This window comes from Podarcis raffonei, chromosome 3 (genome assembly GCF_027172205.1).
Source record: "Podarcis raffonei isolate rPodRaf1 chromosome 3, rPodRaf1.pri, whole genome shotgun sequence".
NCBI lineage: Eukaryota > Metazoa > Chordata > Lepidosauria > Squamata > Lacertidae > Podarcis > Podarcis raffonei.
In genome coordinates, this window is record NC_070604.1 from 26839356 (window position 1) to 26851386 (window position 12031).

Below are 12031 nucleotides of genomic sequence, written 5' to 3' on the forward strand. Positions count from 1 at the left end.
CCTAAAATTCTGTGGAGGTTGGCCGATGCATTCTTGATACAGAGAAATAAATATAAAGGATAAAAACAAACAATATAGCTACAGTATAGATAACTATTACCTCAAGTAGAAGAGCTCAACAAAACACAAACAAAACACAACGCAACTTGTTGGTGTGCTCCAAACCCACTTTCTTCCCACCCACCCAGGATTTGGTACCACCTGCTTATTAAGGCTACATGCCCTTTCTTCTTTGAACAGTTTTAAGAAATATTTCCCAGAAATTCTGCTGCCTGGTTAGGAAAAGGCACCTGATTTTAGCATTAAAAGAGCAATCTAAAGAATGGGAGATGGGAGAAGAATAACACTGGGAATGATTAAGCAAATGATTTGAACACCAGCTGTTGAGCGTGTCGTTCACAAGAGAATAATATGTGGAAGGTGCTTGAACAGCCCATTAGTTTGATTTCAAATCCTGGACATAAAGGCAATTTTTCAATGAAAGGTGCTTTATTAATATTACCTACTATAAAATGGTAGTTTGTGGGTTTTTAATTACCCATTCATATCTACCTACTGTTTTTAGCATACATACTTGCTCAGTGTAAAATGACCCTCAGGAGGATAACTGTCATGTAGTCAAAGTGGTACCTATTTCTCAGGGAAGAACAGAGGTTTCTTTTAATAGCAGGATTTCCTTGTCACAGCTTTGGATTCACCTGTAACCATCCTTATCCCTCCGAGCACCACAGCTCTTTTTACTAGGGCTGTGCACAGGGTTTAGCCCAAGCCCAAATCCTGGACTGAATCGCACCGATTCAGGAGGACTTTAGGTGAGTTGGATACAAGACAGCCCTGGATTGCCTCAGGTTGAACCACCTGGAATGATCCAGGATTGTCAAGGTGCAGAACATTGGGTGGGATAAAGGAGTGTGGAGCACCAAGGACTGAGAATGGGAAGAATGGATAAAACACTGGGCGATAGCCAATGAGTGGAATGGACTTCTGTGAGTGAAACAAGACTTCACCTTCCTTTCCTTCTCCCTGCGGCCTCTTGTATCCCTCTTAAACCCACTTGGACTCTTCCATGCAAGTTTTTGGGATATGTGGGAGGCTTCAGTGGGGAGGAAGGGACCCATTGCAGGGTTGGAAGCCTTCTCCAACGTTCCTGAATTTCACCTACTGTTTGGAAAGCCTGCTTTTAGTGTTGATGAAGCCATTTCCTAAGGTATAGCCAGGCAGCTGGAAAAGCGAGGGATGCTAGTGGAGGACCATGTTGTTTATCAGTTGCTCAACAAGTAACTGCCAGCTACTTTCCTATTGGCTACCTGCCATCTGAGCGGCAGAGCATTGGCCGCCTGATGTTTGTTTATTCTCTCAACAGAGGCGAGTCTGAAAGCTCACATACTTCTTTGCCTGCCAGCGCTCAAACACCAAATGCTGAAAAAGGCCAAGACTGACAGAGTTGCCGACTGGCTTTTCAGCTGTCAAGGAGCAAACAGGATGACCGCAGGCAAACTGCATTATTTATCAGGATGGCATTGCAACCCTAGCAAACCATTTCAAGGGTGGGCAGAGATGTAAATCCGTGGTCTTTACTGGTCTTGCATTTTGCAGATCCCTTCAGGTGAACATGGAAAATGTACAGTCTGCTGGCCGCATATTTTCTTGAAATTACATTGTCAAAGAATAAATGGTCTATTTGTCCTGGTCTGAATTAAAGGAGAGAATGCTTGGTTGATAGAAAGGTTTTTATTTTTAATTTATTTTTTTGCTTTCCTAGTAAGCAATTAGCATGCACAGGTTCCTTCCATAGTGATCAATGGCAAGTGGACAATCACAGAGGCTATTTAATAGCTGTAGGTCTTTTAAATGGGTTGTGTTCACTGAAAGATGACCAACCAACTTTATTATTCTTGTTAATTGAGCTGCTGCCTGCCTGAAAATACATTTCATCAACCAAAATGGCTATACTATTTAGCAAAACCCAGAAAAGATGTACATTCATTAAAGGAAACTCCATATTACTGGGGAGGGAAGAGTAGAGCTTCATTTTTAACAGATGTAATGCAGTCCTGAATAACCATTCAATTGGAAAGATATCAAGTGCTTCCATAACAGATAAACCTGTGCTCCCAACAGCTACAGAGACTGATAATACTAATACGAATACGAATATAACTATAATTTATTTTGCATATGCTGCCCATCTGACTGGGTAGCCCCAGCCATTCTGGGCAGCATCAAAGAAATTATAAAACCACAGTAAAACATCAAACATTAAAAACTTCCCTGTACAGGACTGCCTGCAGATGTCTTCTAAAAGTCATATAGTTGTTTATTTCCTTGGCATCTGAGGGGAAGGCATTTAACAGGACGGGCATGACTACCGAGAAGGCCTGGTTCCCTGTAACTGCACTTTTCACAGTGAGGGAACCACCAGGAGGCCCTTGGAGCTGGACCTCAGTGTCCGGGCTGAATGATGGGGATGGAGACGCTCTTTCAGGTATACAGGGCAGAAGTCATTTAAGGTTTTAAAGGTCAGCACCAACACTTTGAATTGTGCTCGGAAACATACTGAGAGCCAATGTAGATCTTTTAAGACCAGTGTTATATGACCCCGGTGACCGCTCCCAGTCACCAGTCTGACAGCTGCTGGATTAGTTGTACCCTGGTACCTCAGGTTGCAAATGCTTTGGGTTACAAACGCTTCAGGTTACAGACTCCGCTAACCCGGCAATAGTACCTCAGGTTAAGAACTTTACCTCAGGATGAGAACATAAATTGCATGGCGGCAGCGAGAGGCCCCATTTGCTAAAGTGTACCTCAGATTAAGAACAGTTTCAGGTTAAGAACGGACCTCCAGAACGAATTAAGTTCTTAACCAGAGGTACCACTGTAGTTTCTGAGTCGCCTTCAAAGGTAGCCCTGCATAGAGCATAATGCTGTAGTCCAAGATCTGATTAAGATCAAATCTAGTGGTTGGTGCATACCAGACATCGCACTTCCCCAGACGTCTTGGTGCAATTCTCAGCAGTTCAAACTCTATCAAGGCTAATTAACACAATCGACGGCCTTTTAAGCTGTGGGGCAGTATTGTTTTCGTTTGCTACTATGGTATGTTTTTATATTGTAAACCACCATATGATCCTTAGACGAAGGGCAGTACAGAAATTTAATAAAGAATCATCATCATCATTTAAAAAACAATATATATATTCTAAAATATGCTTGCGAAAATATGTTTGTCTTTTTGAAAAAGAAGAATCACAGATCATGTGGAAATGGGACAGAAGAGAATTATGACTAAAATCATGCACAAGTAACACAGAGCAGAAATAGATTTGTCCATCCCTGTTTAAAGACAATAAAAGACATGACCTTCGGCATCTGTGGGAATCTGATTGCACAGAGTACCTTTGAATTGATTAACCATGCTGATTAATGGATTAAAGCTTGCAGCCTGCTATATTTGGGACTGTGATGAAAGATGGTTCCTTTATTCTGAAAGCACTGTGCTTAGAAATCTCAGGCCAGTTCATTGCTATCAGAGCTTTAGTATTCATGTCTGGATGAGGGTAGCTCTTGTTCCCTTTACACTGCCTAAAGAATCATTTTTCTGCCTAGTATCCATTTCCTCATTTCCTTTATATTTACAGCTACACACACACACACACACGAAAAAGGACTGCTGTATTGAAAATGTGTTGGACATTTGAGTCAGGCCTCCAGTGATCTGAAGGAGCCTGCAACAAAGAAACATGAGTTGCTTTTGCCCTAAGCAAAATGTCAAAAGGACAAATTTATCTAGACATGGCACTATTTTTTCTTTTCACTCAGATACAAAAATATACTCAGATATAAAAAAAGGTAAGGGAAACAAGTGAGGCTGTGTGGAAATAATTTTTACAAGCCCCATGTTCAGAAAATGACTTTGGGAGCCTTATATTTAATTGCATCTATTTTAAAAGAATGGAATTGATGAAGAGTGGTGACATTAAATGAAAGGAAGATCAGCTGCGGAGAAGATTTTTCAGTTAACATGCAGTGCTGAACTTACACACCATATGAGAGAGAGGGCAGGCTGACTTAAAGCCAAATTACATTCCCAAACAGCTCTTGATTAGGAGCCAAACTTGAGGTCGCAAGGCAGCTTTGTGTAACGGTCTCCTGATGGGCGCTATTCTCTTTTATTTTTAGTGTAATTTAGCCCTGATGGGTTGCAGATCTGAGAGAGGAACAGCAACATTGTTGTTTAACCCTCTCCCCGTTGCTGTGCAAGTACTTTGCTCTGGTGGGGGGACAAACATGTGGAGAAAGAGTGAGGCAGCACCTTCTCCAACCAGATTATCATCTTCCTGAAACTGCTTTTCATATTACATTTTTTAGGAGACTTATTCCATGCCTGTTATGAAAAGTTTAGTTTGGTCAAGGATGGTTCCAGTGGAGATACTGTGAATTAAACAGGGAAGTGGATATCAATGGAGTATCCCCCCCCCCAATATTGTGTCTCTTTTCTTTTTTTCTTTTTCTTTTTTTGCACCCATCACAAGCAATCTGCTGCAATGGTTGAAAGGTCTATCTACTGCAGCGTCCTGTTTTCCACAATGGCCAATGAGATGCCTCTGCATATGCAAAACGCCAGGACAATAGACTTCTCTCACCATTGTTGAGCAGCTGGTATTTAGAGGCATATGGAGATAACACTACAGTATATTGCACACAATGTGGCAGAGCGCCAACATTTTCTCTGGATAAAGGTAAGAAAGCCCCTCTGCGATTCAGCTCTACCTCAAAGAGAAGGCTTTTATCAGCCTACATACAGCATGTTTGTAGACTGCAAGCAACTGGAAACAATATATTAATTTCATAAATAGGAATGGTATCAGCTATTTGAGGCCTACAATGTGTGTGTTTATTGTGTTTATTATTAATTAAATTTGTATACTGCCTTTCATCGACAGATCTCAGGGTGGTTCACAGCATAAAAATACAAGATAAAACCACAAAATACACAAGGACAAAAACAATAACGAAACAATGACCTCTCATCTCCCCCATCATTTTTAAATGCAAGGAATCGTGTTTCTTTTGTAGAAGGAGTGGACTAGATTATGTTCTTCTTTGCAATATCATTTCTACTAAGAACTAGAGAGTGTCATCTCTGGAGATGTGAAGAACATGAGTAAGTGATGCTATCTCCGCTTTTGAATTTTAAGCTCTCCTGAGAGATTTTTAACATACTTTTTAAAAGAAGAAGATATATTCCAGAGCCTAGGTTTGCATTAGAACATCTAATAGAAATGTATCACTGCAAAACGATTAATAAGTACTCAGCAAGGCCAAATTCCTAAATATATCTATGTAATACGCAGCCATGCTGGAGGCGGCTTCCAACTCTCTGTGAATGTGGCACCTTGTTCAAAGGCAGCTCCTGTTGATTTGCAGCTGCCTCTGACCCCACCTGCTCCAAGACCTTTCTAGCCTGCACTGAGGCAATGTCGTGAATGAGCCAGCTCCCAGGGATGGTTTGCAGCCAAATCTCAGGGAAGGTTGGCAATCAGCTGAAGGAAGTAGCCAGGAACAGAGAGGGTTAACTGCCAGGTAGGATGAGCATTGGCGAGTGCCAACTCCTCGCTCCTTGGAATGTGGATTGATAAGGGAATGACTGAGAGTGAGCCAGAACCCTGCCAATGCTCTCAAGAAGTGCAAAATTCCGCAAGCAGAGAAGGAAGCAGTTTATCAGGTGGGAAAGAGCTAAGAGACAGCCCCTCAGAGAATGGGGAAGAGGTGGGAGCTGACCCTCTCAGTCCAAGGTCTTGGCGAATGGGAGGGCTCCAAGACAGAAAGCAAAACAAGAGACGCCAGGAGCGAAAGTTCAGTTGCTTCTGGTCTCGCAGGAAGCAGTCTTCAGAAGGGTCATCATGATTGATAAGGCTGGCGGCTTGTTAGAGCTGTCCGGCGAACCCTGTTTTTGCAATAAATCTTCCTTTTTGATTAACTACGCGTGCTTTGTTATCAAGATGGGAACTGGGACTCCTGACAGGCACTCTGCTCCACAGGAAAAGGGTAGGGGGAGATCTGGCACACCCAATTCCCCATCCAAAATGGCTGAAGTCAGGATGGAAACCGAAGTCCCCCCCCCATTTAGCTGCACCCCTCTATTTCTTCTTCCTCTTCCTCCTCTTAGCGTGCTCTGGTCCATGGGGTCACGAAGAGTCGGACACGACTAAATGACTAAAGAACAACTTCCTCCTCTTTCAACAGGGGCTGCCAATTCATGCTCAGCCCTGACAGCATTGCAGGGCTCATGACACCACCAGCAGATCTTTATGGCAGGTTCTCACTGCATGCCACACCACCAGTGGACCTCTCTCTCCACCAGGTGAGTGGTACTTATGCTTCTCCCTAATGGCCTTCCTAAGCGGGCAGGATCTATAAGTGCAACTGAGAACCTGTTCTCCTCTCACACCTCTTTTCCCCTCCCCTCCTTTGTGTCTCATTAGTTTGTGAGCTCCTCAGTGTAGGCAACATGCAAAACTCTCACAAAGACTCTCCTCCCTGGAAGAGAGGGGAGTGGTTGTGGGCGGGAGCCCGAGCTCCGCCCCTGGCCGGGGGCCTTAGCCCCCGCCCCTCCTCACCTGGCTGGCGCCCATGCCCACCGGAGGCAGCCAACCAGGTGTCTCCGGGGGGCGTGTTTAGCAGCTTAATGCTGCGGCTCCAGCTCCGCCTCCTCCTCAGTCATCGTCGTCCTGCAGCGAGTCACCCACCCTCCACTCCCATTTAGCTCAGGGTCTAGGTTTTTTGGCCTTGCTATGGACCTTAGGTTGGTCACCCCGGTTGTCTGGGGGGCCTGGTAGGAATTTTTCCATTTGGCATTAGGCTTTTTGGTTTTTTCGCTTACCTCGTAGCAATCATCATAACTTTTGTGGTATTGGTGGGTAGGTTAGGCATTGGATTCATGTGTGTCAAGGGCTAGGTGTGGCCATCGCCTATGCTATCTACCGTGGGTTATTCCGTTAAAGGAATCTGGCGGTCGTGTATTCCGTCCGATGCCTGCTTGGCGGGAGGCCATGGCACGACCCTCGGTGACATCAGGGGTGAGCTTATAGTTGGATTAGCATCAACAGGCTCCACCTACTGTTGAATAAACCCACCTCCTATAGTCATCCAATGCCTAAGCCAATACCTTTTCACTGCTGTAATCAATAAAGTTGTGGCCTTTTCTTGCCCATTAACCTTATATCACGTGTCCTTGTGTGTTTATTTCACATAGCGTGGGTCGGGCCCTCGATCCACAATGGGATGGGAGGGAGTTTGATTCTTTAATTATTATCATTCTTGCTTCTTTGGGTGTTGTTCACCACACAAATAAATAAATAAATAAAGCTGGAGGGAATCTTTGGAAAACTTTTATTAAAACCTTTTAAAATGGTCTGTGTGTGTGTGTGTGTGTGTGTTTGTTTCTATGCTCTTTAAATAACATAAGGAATTATATTGAAAGCCGCCCCCCCAAAAAAAACTCCACCCCCAAACAACAAGGGAATCCAGGAATCTATCATTACCGTAAGGATGGCACATCATTTATGCTGGCTGTTTCGGACGAGCTCCTGACCCACTTGTGTCGTGTGGGAAATGGCAGCAGGATTAAAATGCTTGCAGATCCACCAATAACCTTGCCTAGCCAACAAGTGATTGAATCAGAGCAAAAATAAACAGTGTAATGATAACATTACATGTTATAATGAGTCCCTGTTGAACAGCTGACATTTGAAGCAGTGTTTCTAATGAGTGGGCTCTTTGGTGGTCTATTGTTTTAAATGAAGAAAAGAAGACGAGATGACATCCTGTAATTGTTCTTGGTAGTATATGAAATGGTGTTCTGTATTATTGTCAAAGGGTATTGTTCCCAGTCTTGTTTTGTAATGTGATCCACTCACTTTTGCATTTATTTATTTTTTAATGTACTGTAACAGCAGTATTAACGCTTTCAGGCCATCTCTCTCCCTCCCTGTACTTTCTGAATCTAATCTATTTTAAAACACCTCCATCTTACCAACAAAGAAAGAAAAGAAAAAATGTATTGGGGAACTAGTTCTCCCTCTCTTTCCTCTAGATCTTGAGCTAGAATTGGTGTCAAGCATGGCAGGAGTTCAGCCTACACTTGAGTAGGACCCTGGCAGAGACACATGCCCGACTGGCATGTTCTCTCCCTCCTGGTCTTTCGTTCGGGAGCTTCAAAAACTTTCCTCACCCCGAACATCACAGCGACTGATGCCTACAGACACCGGCACACTTAGGGATCCGCAGAGTTTGTGCATCATGCATGTGACAGACCTCAGTAACTCAGCATGTTGGCTAATCTACTTTATTTACATATAAACACACACGAAGCACTGCAACATGGCTCCCTCTCTCTCTAGCATCAGACAGCAAAGAGAAAAAGAACAAAGGACAATAGTCCCACTTCACGGAATACAGTAACACAAACATCCTGTCTCCGTCACTTCCCACTCTGTGGAGTCAAAACATATACCGTCATGCGAAAGACAACAATCCCATGACTGCAATCATAGAGCAGGAATTCTAACAAAGCATTCGTCTTTCCTGGCAGCAATGGTTAAGCCACCTTTGCTAGGCACAGAATTGCTTTTGGAAGGAGGTAGTTGGTTATGAAAGGCTTTCTGTGGTGAATTCCAGTTGATTGGGTGAATGTCAAGGGCACTCAGCATGACATCCACCCTTCCCAATAGCTTTCTCAAGACCTTCCTCCAGCATTCACACCACTGCTTCATCACTGTAATGGCTTTAGGGGTTGCTTGTGCGTAAGTTACCGCCGCTCTGGGCTAGGTTGCCTGGTTAAACCGTTTCTCTCTGGACAGCCATCCACTCCGTGGCTGTTCAGTCGCTAGCAGAATCCGTCAGTGGGCGTTTCTTGAACCTCTTCCAGCATAAAAGTTCTTTGACGCCAAGTCGCTGCCTACTTTCCCTGCGCGGAAGTCTTCTGCGCAGGGTGGGTGTGGGCAGCGGAGGACCTGTGCTCTCCTCGCTGGTCTCCTGTGAAGAGTCCTGGAGCCTGCTCTCTGCTTCCCCCATCGGCCCCCCTCTATCCCTAGTGTTGCGCTGATTTTCTTCCCCAGCCGGAGACCTGCCTCTCTCCCTGCTTGGCCCCTCTCCAGCATCGCTGTGGAGCCTCGCCTCCTCTAGTTCTGATGGCAGTTCCCTGACAATCACAGTCCAACAGGCCTTATACACAGTTCTATAGCTCCCATCATTTACTTCCCTGTTTCTGGCAAGCTATGATCTCTTAAGGGGTTTTTGGGTACAGGAGATGCTGCCTTATCAGGATTACATGATGCTCTGGGGCCTCCTAGGCACACAGCTCCATGGTTTTTCTAGTTAATTGTTACATGGTCTGAAGCACTGCTGTTCTCCCACACTGCACAAACACACACACACACACATACATATGGGGGGGGGTAATTTCTTCTTCTGTGCTACTCTGAAGCCTACCCTCGATTTGTAGCCCTCAATTTTGTTTACAGATGAGATGATGTGGTTGGAACTACATTTGACTTAATTAGTTTTCTTGCAGGCTGAGCAAATGAAACAAGTCCCTTTAATGGGATAGTGTGCAGGCCATGCCAGCAATCTAACTTTTGCTTTTTAGTATGGCCCTTCAAGTAGAAGTGTGTGCTGATAAATTCATTTCACAAACTGAGAAGTCATCAATTGCATCTTTAATTAGGCTCCTACCTCTACTCAGAAAATGACTTTCATTTCTGGATGTCAGCATTAAAAAGTGCCACAATTTATTTATTTTTTGCAAAGAAATTAGCTCCCCGCCACTGTGTGTTGTGTGCGAGAAGTGACTCTGAACTGTTGCCCTATTCCCAACTCCTCATTCCTTCCCCAAAGCACCCCTTGACATCCACATGTTGAGTGCAGACAGCGGCAAAAGGGTAATACAGGGTTGGTCCAAGCCATTTCACTATGTGAGGCAGAGACCTGCCCCCCCATACACTGCACACCAAGTCTCGCGAGACTTAGCAAAATCTCACAAAAATGTCAACAAGCCTTGGAAAAAGCTTGTGACGCTTACAACACTTAGTGACATCTCACAAGACTTGGCTGGGCATAACTTTGGGGAGGCCTGTCCCTTAAGGTCCACAAATGACAACATTTTGGAGGTCCCAAGTCACAAGGTGGTTAGATTGGTCTCAAGTCCCACAGGGCCCTAGTCTCTTGTGACAGAGCGTTCCACCAAGTCGGGGCCAGTACTGAAAAGGCCCTGGCCCCGACTTGGTGGAATGCTTTTTCACAAGAGACTAGGGCCCTGCGGGACTTGACATCTTTCCGCAGGGCCTGCAAGACAGAGCTGTTCCGCCTGGCCTTTGGTTTGGACTCAGTCTGACCCTTATGTTTCCCTCCCCTTATGGTTTTGATAATAATAATAATAATAATAATAATAATAATAATAATAATAATGTGACTCAGCCTCAGTTTTGGGGGCAGTGAGATGCTCCCAGTGTTGGCAAGCTCCCTCCTCTTCTCTTTGAAGTGTGGCAGGTGCTACACTTCATCCAGAAGTGAAAGTGATACACTCCAATGCTGCTCTGCAACTGTGCTGACAAGGGTGTCCATGGTACTGGAGTGGTTTTTGCCTGACTCAGCAGTGTGTTGGCCTATCCATGGAGAAGCTGACCAGACAGCCAAGCCAATGGAAGGAGTTTGAGCAGTGCAGCATCTGCCATCAGAGGCCAAGTTTTTTCCAGAGGCTTGGTTGGCAAGTCCAGCAGATGGTGGGACACTCATTTTGCCACACATCCCAATCAGGGTCCTTATTTTAAATGTTCCCTAAGACTGTCATGGAGCATTACCAGCACAGAATGCAGATGCTGATGAGAAAGTCTACTTACATCTCCATCCACTTTCTCTCTCACATGCTGAATGATCAAACCAAAGGAGATCACTATGACTCTAGAGCCCTAGTGACCAAGGAACCAGCAGAGGGAGGTGTCACAATGAAGGGCGTGTCACAAGGACCTCCGCAACCTAGCAACCACCAGCACTCAACTGACACTACTCTCAACTGACACTACTCTCAACTGACACTACTAAGTTTTAATCCATATTCAGCTTTTTACAAATATGTAAAATGAAATTTATTCTTTTATATTCAAGCGTCCGTTGTTCCTGCACTTACTGAGCATTAGCTATCTAATCTTCTACCTGCCTCTTTGGTCCTATATTGCTGAACCAGAAATCACCTCTTGGGTATTTATTCATTTTATTACCCTCCTTCACCAGCAGGTCCCAGGGCACATTACAACCATCTATTATAGTTGTTGTTATTAATTAAATTTGTATACTGCCCTATACCTACAGGTTTCAGGGCAGTTCACAAGATAAGATCACATTTTCAAAATACAATATACATAATAAAAACAAAAACAACCCAATAACCCCCCCAACACAAAAAGGCATTGGGTGTCAACAGGGCAAGTCTTGAAAATACAACTCTCTGGTGTCAAAGGCCAAGTAACAGACCGTCCCAAGTGCCCCCATTTCCCAGGGACAGTCCCAGATTTAGAGAAGCTGTCCCTGTTTCTAATGTGATCCTGGAATGTCCTGCTTTTCCTTAGGACCTCCCTATTTTAAACATTCCCTAAGACTGTCAGGGAGCATTACCAGCACAGAATGCAGATGCTGATGAGAAAGTCTACTTACATCTTCATCCACTTTCTCACTCACTGAATGATCAAACCAAAGGAGATGGCTATGCCTCTAGAGCCCTAGTGACCAAGGAGCCAGCAGAGGGAGGTGTCACAATGAAGGGCGTGTCACAAGGACCTCCGCAACCTAGCAACCACCAGCACTCAACTGGCACTACTCTCAACTGACACTACTAAGGTTGCTTATCTGGCTTTTAATCCACGTTCAGCTTTTTACAAATATGTAAAATGAAATTTATCACTTTATATTCAAGCTTCCGTTGTTCCTGCATCTACTGAGGATTAGCTATCTAATCTACCTCTCTGCCTCTCTGGTG